At 42.8% G+C, this 11,586-nt stretch overlaps 1 long non-coding RNA gene across 1 annotated transcript in view; it reads right to left on the reverse strand.

Moving 5' to 3' along the window:
* Positions 1-11,586, reverse strand: part of LOC133488182 (uncharacterized) — an 80,225-nt gene that overhangs the window by 18,240 nt on the left and 50,399 nt on the right. The window contains exon 3 of the long non-coding RNA XR_009791575.1: positions 7,179-7,266. This is a non-coding gene — a long non-coding RNA (uncharacterized LOC133488182). The remainder of the gene's footprint in view (positions 1-7,178; positions 7,267-11,586) is intronic.

Consider the following 11,586-nt stretch of genomic DNA (forward strand, 5'->3'; position numbering starts at 1 on the left):
ACACCATCAATATTGATTATACAACTTGTCCATCACGACAGCAACGTTCCAACGGCGTTTCAAAGCATCTTTAGAAGTGTTAAACTCTTCTGAGTCTTTCATTTTTTCATTTTTCATTTTGCATTTTCATTTCAAATGCAAAACATTTTTGGAGGCGTTCAAATGCATATTTGGCGACAGAAGCGGGTCCTCCTGTTTGATAAGAGTTCAACAAAAGCAACATTTTCTGGCTGCAATGTCACTTTCGCAAATGTCAACATTTGTCGGACAACTTGCGTACGCCGACCAAACAGCGTTGACGCTTTTCGAGATGTTTGACCACGGCCGGCCCACAATGCACCGGCAGCACGGGAACGCGTCTAGCCGTTAACCGGTGGTGCCCACGAGCTCGTGTTTATCTCCAAAGGGGACAGGAAGAGAGCGTTGGAAATATTCCCCCAACATTCCGTCACGGCCGCTCCCGCTTTGGACGTCGCGCCCAAACGTCCCCGACAAAAGTGGCGACCGCGTGCCGCTCGCTACTGTACAGCTGCGCTGTTGAAAAACGTTTTCCCATCGTTCCCGGTGACAGACAGCTTCTTCTCGTCCGGGCGGTGCGGTGGTTTCACCCTGCGGGAGGGCAACTCTTCCAAAACCTTTTCAAATCCGGATAGCGGGTTCGAGACCCCAGATGGGAGCTCTTACCGAGACGGCGACTCGAGCCCATCGCAACATCTGAACGTCGTCTCGTATCGTCGCGAGCTGCTTAACCTCAACTTGAAATTTCCACTTGGTGGAGAAGAACGATAAGGGAGAAAACGCCGCTTCGATCAAATCTTCGGGAGAATCTCACGAGAGCTCATTTGGGCTAGCCTCCAAAGAACCATTTCGGGGCGCTTTGGCATTCGAAAGCAGCGGCGGCAAGGAGGGCACTTGCGAGACGACAAGGGAATAAAAGTTGGCCTGGGACAGATTATTTGCCACAACTTCATTGCGTTGTCATCAGAACAAACTATTTTGGAACAGATTGTTCTAGAACAGGGTGGGGAAACTTTCAAGCTCGAGGCGTCACATTTGCATTTGAAAAAGGGCAAATGGGTCACAACATTTTGCGATTTTTTTTTTCATAAAAATAGTTTTTCCCGTTTGAATTTTTTTCCCCCCCCCCATCATAATATTGCAACATTATTCCCATAAAATATTTGTTCTCATAATCTTTGGCTGTTTCTCATGCTTGTATATTGTGATGTTATTCTTGGAAAATTTCAACTTTTCCATATTGCAGCGTTATTCTCATAAAATTTCAACCTTTTTCTCATAATACTGCAATTTTTTCCTCACGCCAACCCTACCCTAATATATATATATATATATATTTTTTTTTTTTTACAATAACTATATTCACCAATTGTGAAATGAGATGGATGGAAAAAAAACGAGCTAAATCCATGCAAGCAATGTGAGCTTTTTACGGGGCTATTTTGGGCCATCTATTGGCAGCACGCCGTAGATCTGGCTTCACGTCACGCGCACGCGGGCACAGAGTGAAGTGAGGAGAGGAGATGACAGGAACCCAGCAGCCTCTTTCCTCTCCACCAGAAGCATCTGGACAACACATGGCCGCACGCATCGCTGCGGATGGACTCTATATTTCTGGGTGTGTGTGTGTGTCTCGACGTATAGAGCGTATCCAGTGTCTTGGTGTGTGTGTGATGCCGGTCCAAACGATCTCCTACTCCTGTCTTGAAGTCGCTTTGTGAGGATTAGTCGCTTCCTCCTGCAGGATGAGCGCCTCGAAGGAAAACGTCCGCGTCTGGAGACGCTTTTGGAACGGAGAACGGAGAGAGCGGCGCGAGCCGTAAAGGACGCGCGAGGTGGACACGATGGACTCATTCGCGGCAATAAAATAATCATCGTTATAATTGAGTGATATAGCGTACGTGTGGCGGGGGAGTATGACGGACAGCTACACAAGCGAGGATTATAACCCTAATCCCGAACCGGAAAAATAACCGTGGCCCTAACCCCCGAATCCCGAACACGAGGCATAACCGCAAACAGAGTCAAGCGCTAATTTCCCCCAATGCGACCCGTAAAAACTTTGCGCATGACCTTTGACTCGACACCCTAACCAGCAAATAGTTCACCTTAAAGCTAACGCATAAATTTGAGCCCTAACCCTTCCGAAACACCTCTTACCAATAAAGCCGACCTCAGGTCCTAAACTTCAATATGGTGCTTTTAAACACGCAATTAACTCATTCACTGCCGCAGATGTTTCCATTCGTCAACTGGAAGCCGACCGTTTACTGCCATCGACAAATACATTCGTCGAGTATGATTTTCGACGGGTACCGCGTGGCAAATTCATTCACATAGTGCATTTAATGCAAAAGATAACTCAATGTGCTTTACATGAGTAAAAGCATTTTTTTTTTTTTTTTTTAAGTACTGAAAAATAAAAGACTGTTTAAACGCATGTAAAATCAAAGGGGCTAAAATGACTAAAAACTAAAAATTGTATTTTTTACCTGAATTGAAAAACATTCCCACTCGGGGCATTGACACACGGACACAAAGACAGATAGACGTGGAAGAGTGTCTCGCCCAGCTCGTCAGTGAAATTCAGCTTCGTAAAGCACAGCAATGACAAACATGTGCCTGCAGATGGCGGCGTTGCATCGCTTTGGATTGGAGATCAGCGCAGCTTTTGATAAGGCGCTGAATCTCGACTCGTCACATCGATCGCGAGGGACATCAATTCCAACACGGAGTCGGACGAGTTTAGGCACGTCACACTCCGACAGATTCTCTCGAATGTTTGTATGGGAGAAACGGAATGTAGAGTGTCGTACAAAGTGTGTGTCATGATCATGAAAGAAGAAGCTCACTGCGCATTTTTCAGTTGCAAATGATTGTTTTGTCCTTGGTAAGAGTTTTTTTTTTGTTTTTTTTCCCCCTCAGTGTACGACTGATTACCAAAGAACGGAAAAAGCTAGAAACAAACTTTTTTTTTTTTTCTGGTGAAAGAAGAGAGTCTCCTCTTTATTTGGGTAGGTTCAGCACATACCGTGACAGAACGCCATATTGTGTGTGTCTTAAATGCTCTAGAACGGCTGCCAATACGGGCAACTCCGCTTCGAAATCGCCGGCTGACAGTCAACGAGTTAAATAGTTTGCTGGGCAGCGTAAAGAATTCGTGGTCAGGTTCAGTTAGCGCGGTACTGCTTTTCATTTCTTTGCTTTTTATTGATGGCCTCCAAGCGCTTTTAGTACAAATACTTACAGTAATGATGACTTTACTACACCGTTAGCGTAGCGTAGCTTAGCTTCGGGTTGTGCGCCGCCCAAGGAACGGAACTCCGTCGTAAATGGCAGATCCCGTGTTTCATTACAAATTTGCAGCTCTTACCTTATAATTATGTCAACTTTAAAAAAAAAAAAGACAAAATTACAGCTCAAATGTACAATACATTCTGTACATGCGCGGTTTTCAACATATTTGCGAGAGTGTACAAAAAGGTTAGCGAGTGAAATAAAAGTAGGTCGTCATCAAATGTCGGTGCGGTTTTCATCAGAGCGTTAACAAACAAACCTCGCGGGGGCGCCGAGGCGAACGCGTCACAAAACCAGTCGGACGACCGCGAAATGGAGCCGGCGGGAAGGCGGCGGCGTAATTGCAGCTTACAGTCAGGGAGCCGCCCGCTGGCCCGCCCGTTCTGGCGACGTCGCGGACGGCTGCAGTCGGCTCCAAAGAAGCACAAATGCATTCGCTTTGCAGAAATAACCACGCCTATTTGCAATTCTACCGTCACAAAATTGATTCAATATCCTCCACATACAGCTCAAGGTCCGTGTACTAGTGCGCGCTAGGAAGACAGATCAGTCAGTGCTCTAGTACACTGCAGAAACTCAAAATCTCACCTTGTGAATTGACCTTATTTCTAGAGCAAACATCTTCGTGTACTTATTTTGAGACACATTTGACCTTTTTCAAAAGTACTTGTAAGAATCTTATCAAGTCAATTCTTACTAGTTCCTTTTTTCCCCCCACTTATTTTAGGGACACAATGTCTTGTTTTGAGTGAACAAAATCTCCCAGGTAATCTGACTAATTTTAGACTTTATTAATATATAAAATGTCAGACTACACAACAGTAAGGGAAGCTTTTTGCGTTTTTGCAGTGTCGACTGACTGTGTCGCACGTCATTTTTTTGGTCTCCCGTGTCATGGAATTCTCTCTCTCGCTCTCTCACTATATTATATTAGGGCTGTCATGATCACATCTTTTATTATTATTATATATATATATATATATATATATATATATATATATATGTTTTTTTGTTTTTTTTTTTACTACTAACATGCACTTTATTCTCATTTCTGAGCGCTGGACTTCAATCCATAAACTGCATATGTTGGTAGTGAGTGTATGGTATAAACGCAAAATCAACCTTTGCTAAATTATTAGCATTCACAATGAGCATTTGTGCGCTAGCTATCACTATTTAAGGTAAAAAAAACAAAAAAAAATGCTAACTACATTCAGCTCACTAATACATCACACATTCCACATTTAATAGTGTCTCAACAATCACTTACAGAGGCTCCGCTGTCGTTTTTGTCAAAGTTTATCAGTGGCCCAACGCTGCGTGCGTCTGCAATAAAAGTCCGTGTGAAATATCGGTTCCGACGGCGCAAACACGGTCCCGTTTTATTGGGTCCCGGCGGAGCCGTTAACGAATGCTCGCCTCGTTGCGTCGTGGTCGCGCTCGCCAGCCACTCGGGGCTGGCCGTCCGCCATTCGACGTGGCGTTCCCGTCCGAGCTTCGCAAGGTTCCAAGAAAACGCCTCAAGATAGCAATCCATCAAGCCGTTGGCGGTTTGTGCGGCAAAGGCGAGCAGCGGCTGCATTCGACTTCATTTATTTTGATTTGTGAAAAAGTTGCATCTCGACGACAATTCGTCAGTCAGCACGAGGTCACTGCGGCTTGAAATGACATCCTTCTATCAAAAATTAAAACATGTAAAAACAGAGACGATAACTTTTTTTTGCTACTGTTACGTCATTTCCAATAAATGATTTTCTTCTTGCGTCTGATTGGTTAGGTTCTGTGGTTTAACACTTATTTGAAACCCTAACTCATGCTTAAAACCCTAACTTGAAACCCCAACCTCCGTCTGAAACTCCAGCTCATTCTTGAAACCCTAATTTCAAACTCTCACGCAGCCTTTTTTTTTTTTTTTTTAAGTTCTAATTTGAAACCCGAAACCTACGAATGACACCTAACCTAGGCTTGAAACCCTACCCCATGTTTTAAACCCTAACCTTGCTTTCAAAAGCTGATTTTAAACCCTAACCCAGGTTCAAAACCTTAAACTTTGCTTCAAACTCCAACTTTGGCCTCAAACCTTAACTAACCCTAACCCCGTCTACAAACCTTAATTTCAGCTCCTCAATTTAAACCCTGACCTTTGAAACCCTAACCCCTGGCTTAAAACCTGAATTTGAAACCATAACATTGATCTGAAACCTTAATTTGAAACCCTATTCGTGGCCTCAAACATTAATTTGAAACTCCAATGCTCTTTTGAAACCCTAACCCCATTTTGAAACCCTAATTTGAAACCCTAACCCAGCCTCGAGAGCCCTTCTTGCAAGCCTTCGCCCGGCTGCGAAGTGGCTGCGTCAGCAACGTTTGCGACGTTTGCCGGTCAGACGTTGCGGGCTTTGCGGGCTCGTGAAACTCGGCGCGTCCCGGCTGCGCTGAGCCACTTTAGCGGGCGAAAGCATCGATCGCCGTCAGCGTTCCCGACCGAGATGCCTCGGTTCCATCATCGAGCGTGTTCCCATTTTTCACTCCTCTTCCAGGCGGGCGGAACTTTTTCTCTCAGGTTCTTTGACGAGGCTTTACGGAGACACCGAGGTCCAGTGTAGGAACGCTCAACCCGGACCCCCTCTGCTCGGCTTTGTTTTAACGCGGCGGCCTGGACCTTGTCCCCCCTGAAGATCCTCCCAAGGTCTGGATTGAGTTTTTCTTTTCGGAGCGTGTGGAATGTCGGCTTATCAGTGACACTCCATCCAACACCGCACATACTGTAGCTCGTCGGCTTTAATGGAGCGTTCGCGGTCAACGCCACCTCATGTTTGAAACCCTGACCCGTCATTTCAAACCCTAACTTGAAACTATACCGCTGTACTGAAACACTCATTTGAAACGCTAACACTGGCTTGAAACCTTAGCCATTGGTTGAAACCATTTTCCTGGCCTGCAACCCTCATTTGAAATTGTAACCCTGGCCTGAAAACATAACCTTAACTTGAAACCCGAACCCTGGCTCGAACCCTAATTTGAAATATAACCCTTGTCATTTGAAACCCTATCTCAAAACCCTACCCCGTCTTCAAACCCTCATTTTAAACTGAAAACTTGGATCCAAACCCTAACCTGGGTTTAAAACCTCAATTTGAAACCCCACGCCCGTTCTAAAACCCTAACCCTAGTTCAGGGGCCGCCTAATCTGATGTCAAAGGGGCAGGACCACTAAAATCTTACCATACCTGATATGATGTTTTTGCTTCAGTTTGTGATGTACATTGTGTGCATAATAACTGATCACAAAACTTTAAGTCGTAGGTATTTGGAACTGTAAAATATCCATTTCAAATGTGAATTTTTCTACAGCAGCATAATAATTCTCACAATCATCCTTAGTCCCCACCACCACAATGTCTTTTATATATATATATATATATATATATATATTTTTTTTTTTTTACATTCACATTCAACCTGTGGCCCAGACTGTACCCCCTAGCGGGCCGGTTTTGGCCTGCATGCCGTATGTTTGACACTGCTGCACTAGCTTGAAACCTTAATTTGAACTCTTACCCTGACTTTGATACCCTAACTCTGGCTGGAATTCCTAAATCGCAACCCTAGCCCTTTGTTTGAAACCCTGATTTGAAACTTGAAACCCTAACTTCAAACCCAGATTTGAAACCAATTTGAGACCCCAGCCTTGGTTTGAAACCCAAAGCCAGGCTTTAAACTGTCATTTGAAACCTGAACCCCTTGGCTTCAAACCATCACTGAAAACCCTAACCCCTTGTTTGAATCCCAAATCTGGTTTGAAGCCGAAGTTGAGTTGAGTCTCCAAAGTGAGGCGTTTGAGGCAAGTGAGGTTTACTAACCGTCGCAATGATCGTCGTGTTTCTCGCATTCATTCGTTTGTTTGTTTCCATCTCCTTGCTGTGCCGCTCTCTCTCTCTCTCTCTCACTCTGTGCCGAAGTGGAAACAAGAGAAAGAAAAAAAAGAAGTAATTGCTTTGTGAATTAAAGCGAGCGAGACGCCACAACAATATGTTGTAATTTGTCGTGGTTTCTCTCCGGAGACGTTGGGCTGAACATCGCCTTTCATTTCAAAATGAAGGGTTGTTATTCGCGACATCGGCCCGCACCGGGTGGATGGTTTTGATGAACCTGCTCTCGAGGTGACGGCGTTTGCAAAACGGAAGACTGGTAGCATGTCGGGGGAACTGCGAGGCGTACTGCCAGCCGCTTAACGATACGAATTCAAGCTTGCACGCGACATTTCAATCCTGCATTTTAGTCACATAACACTCATGACAATCTCCAGCTCACAACTTTAGCTAGCTACTAGCGCCAAGTTCATCCAAACCAGTAATGGGAACGGAGGGACAGACTGTCAGCCGATTAACGATAAGAAATAAAGCTCGCGCAAAAAGTTTCAATGTCTTGTTTTGCCAGTAAAATCACTAAAATAGTGATTGCTAGTTCCCGCAATCTGAACTGATTTGACCTGTGATCAAAACGAAAGCTTGCATACAACTTCAATGTGATTTTTTTTACCGGCAAAGTGCGCATAACCACCTCCAATTAACAACTGTAACTAGCCGCTGGCTGCTAGCTCCCGCAAAACCGATGATGACCTCTTGTCTTTGAGACGGACTGTCAACCACGCGACAATACGAATTAAAGCAGCTCGCAGTAAGCGCTTGAATCCAGTGATGTCCAGATGTCCGCTGTTCCCCAGATGTATTAAAAGCGGGATTTCACCGGCTCTGTTTTGACGAACGAGAGACAGACTGTCAACCGCGTAACAATAAGAATTCAAGCTGCTAGCAGCCAGATCCTGAATCCATTGATGACCGGGCGTCCGCTTTTTGCGGCCTAAAAAGAAAGCGCAAACTTCGCGTTCATGAAGGTCACGTGACCATCCGAGAGCGCAGACGTAGCGCTGGCGTCGAGTGCTGACAAGGCGAGGCTACAACAACACGGACGTGTTGTGAAAGGTAACAACACGACGCCCTTCAAGTTGATTTGAAAGAAAAAGTGACGGGCTGGCAGCTTTTGGCACTTTGGGCTTGTTCACATCCTTTGAAGTCGTCTTACATTTTTATTTGTTATTTTTTTCAACTGACCGTGATTTACTGCCGGACCGGGACGCTCTTTATTGCATTCAGCATTCTGTGGAGAGGGATGGCATCCCGAAACGAACAGGATGGAGATTCTTTTTAAAAAGCAAAGGATGCCTTGACATCGAATCGAGTTGGACAAGTGACTGGTGGAGCGTCAACTTTGACCTCAGTTCCTTCCGTCATCTTGTTTCTGTCATTTATAATCAACGGGATTCTTCGAGTTGGAGAAATACTGAGGGTGGAGAATGAAAAACTTGTCATTGAAATAATTTATTATGTGTATCATACTGCCGGCACGGTGGGCGACTGGTCAGCACATCTGCCTCACAGTTCCGAGGACCGGGGTTCAAATCCCGGCCCCGCCTGTGTGGAGTTTGCATGTTCTCCCCGTGCCTGGGTGGGTTTTCTCCGGGCACTCCGGTTTCCTCCCACGTCCCAAAAACATGCGTGCGAGGTTGATTGAAGACTAACTTGCCCGTGAGTGCGAATGGTTGTTTTTTTTTTCCTATGTGCCCTGCGATCGGCTGGCGACCAGTTCAGGGGGTACCCCGCCTCCCGCCCGAAGTCGGCTGGGACAAGCTCCAGCAGCCCGCGACCCTCTTGAGGAGAAGCGGTAAAGAAAATGGATGGATGGATGGATATATCATACGTTATTATTATTATTATCATCATCATCATTACTACTATTCCATTTTAGAATGATTTTAAATATTTTTACAGACCCCTCCTGGAAGCTGTCACCTTATCGTGGTGGAGGGGTTTGCGTGTCCCAATGATCCTAGGAGCTAAGTTATCTGGGGCTTCAGGCCCCTGGTAGGGTCACCCATGGCAAACAGGTCACCGCCTGTGGGAGGGGCCATAGGGGTCGGGTGCAGTGCGAGCTGGGCGGTGGCCGAAGGCGGGGACTTTTTTAATTATTATTTTTTTTAATTATTCCAAGATTTAAAGAATTTACTCTAAAATTAATTTTAGAATTTGATTGATAATCATTTTAAATGCTTTCACAAAACATTTAAATATTTGTATAATAGAGTGTCAAAAGGTTCCAATCCTTTAAAATATATTTTTAAGTGAAAAAAAAAAAATAATAATTTAAATCACAGTTACGATAGTTACAGATAATTATTTGATCGCATACTTTACAAATATTTTGACGCTTTCTTCAACATTTCTCCGTTTAAACAAACAAACAAAAAAGTAAAATCATTTTACAGATGATTATTATTTAATTTTACAATGATTTAAAACAATTTGACAGAACATTTAACGAAAATAGGCACGGAAAGGGCAAATGGTTTTCCGTGACATCTTTTGGGCCGTCTTGTTTTCAATTCATGCATCCCTCAAGTGGACTGTTGTGACAAAGAGAATCAAATGGATTCCACGCTTAATGACCTCAAATTCAAAGTGGACACAAAGGTTTGCTTGGAAGCTGATCCCGTCTCCAGATGATTGGGATTGTTTGGAGTTCCTCGGGGTAGTATTCCTGTCCTCTGAGCCTTCCGAAAGAAAAAGAAAAAAAAAAAGAAAAATCTGGGCTCATTGTTTTGCGCCGGTCCCATTGAGGCGACACGGAATGACCTGCTGAGCTCAAGCTTTGTCCTGTCGTCAAGATGAAGACGTTCCCTTGGCGCCGATGAACGCCTCATGCGGGCACTTTGTGCGTGTTGACAGCCAGCGTCTACGACATCTTACGACTCAATGATACATTGTTTTCTATTCTGACGTTCAATGTCTCATGATGATACTATACTTAAAAAATGCTTGCAAGAACAAAGATAAGGCCAAGAGCGGTTTCGTTACTAACCTTTTTTGGCATTTTGAAATAATGTTGGAGACCAACTGTTGTCATACTTTCCTAAAAAAAAAAAGAAAAAACTATAAATGTAAGTTGTTTTTTTTTAAGAAGACAGTCTTGATGTTGCACCTTCCTAAAAAGAATACAAAATATTTATATTATAGTAAATTGCAACATAAATGATTTGTCTTCTTTTTAGGAAACTGCAATGTAGTTTCCAGAAAGAAGACAAATCATTTATGTTGCAATTTACTAAAAAGGAGAGAAACCTTTGATGTGGCACTTTCCTAGAGAGAAGATCAATTATCGAATGACATTCTTAAAAGGACAAACTACTTCTGTTGCACTTTCCTAAAAAGAAGAAACTATTGCTGTTGCACATTCCTAAAAATTAAGAGAAACTATTTCTGTACCACATTCCTAAAAAGAAGAGACACTATTGATGTAGCATTTTTCTAGAAAGAAGACAAATTATTGACATACTTTCCTAAAAAGAAGACAAATTATGTTGCACTGAGAAAATATCGATGTGACAGTCCCCAAGAAAGAAGACAAATTATTGACGGATTTTCTTAAAAACGAGAGAAACTATTGCTGTTGCACTTTCTTAAAAAAAGAGACACTATTGATGTAGCATTTTTCTAGAAAGAAGACAAATTATTGACATACTTTCCTAAAAAGAAGACAAATTATGTTGCACTGAGAAAATATCGATGTGACAGTCTCCAAGAAAGAAGACAAATTATTGACGGATTTTCCTAAAAACGAGAGAAACTATTGCTGTTGCACTTTCTTAAAAAAAGAGACACTATTGATGTAGCATTTTTCTAGAAAGAAGACAAATTATTGACATACTTTCCTAAAAAGAAGACAAATTATGTTGCACTGAGAAAATATCGATGTGACAGTCTCCAAGAAAGAAGACAAATTATTGACGGATTTTCCTAAAAACGAGAGAAACTATTGCTGTTGCACTTTCTTAAAAAAAGAGACACTAGTGATGTAGCGATTTCCTAGAAAGAAGACAAATTATTGACATATTTTGCTCAAGTGTCGGCAAACTATTGATGCTGCATTTCGCTAAAAATAAGACAAATAATTTATGTTGCCCTTCCCTAACAAGAGAAACTATTGACATTGCAATTTCATAAAGAGAACAACAACTATTGATGTTGCAATTTCCCAAAAAGAAGACAAATTATTGACGTATTTCACTAAAAAGATACATTTGATAAAAAGAAGACAAAGTATTTCTGTCGTACTTTCCTAAAAAGAAGACAAACCACTATAAACGGTTAACTTAAAAAAATAAATAAAATAAAACCCCAAAAAAAAAAAAAAAAAAAAGATGTAAGCTGTTTC

Source organism: Phyllopteryx taeniolatus, chromosome 13 (genome assembly GCF_024500385.1).
Source record: "Phyllopteryx taeniolatus isolate TA_2022b chromosome 13, UOR_Ptae_1.2, whole genome shotgun sequence".
NCBI classification, from domain to species: Eukaryota; Metazoa; Chordata; class Actinopteri; order Syngnathiformes; family Syngnathidae; genus Phyllopteryx; species Phyllopteryx taeniolatus.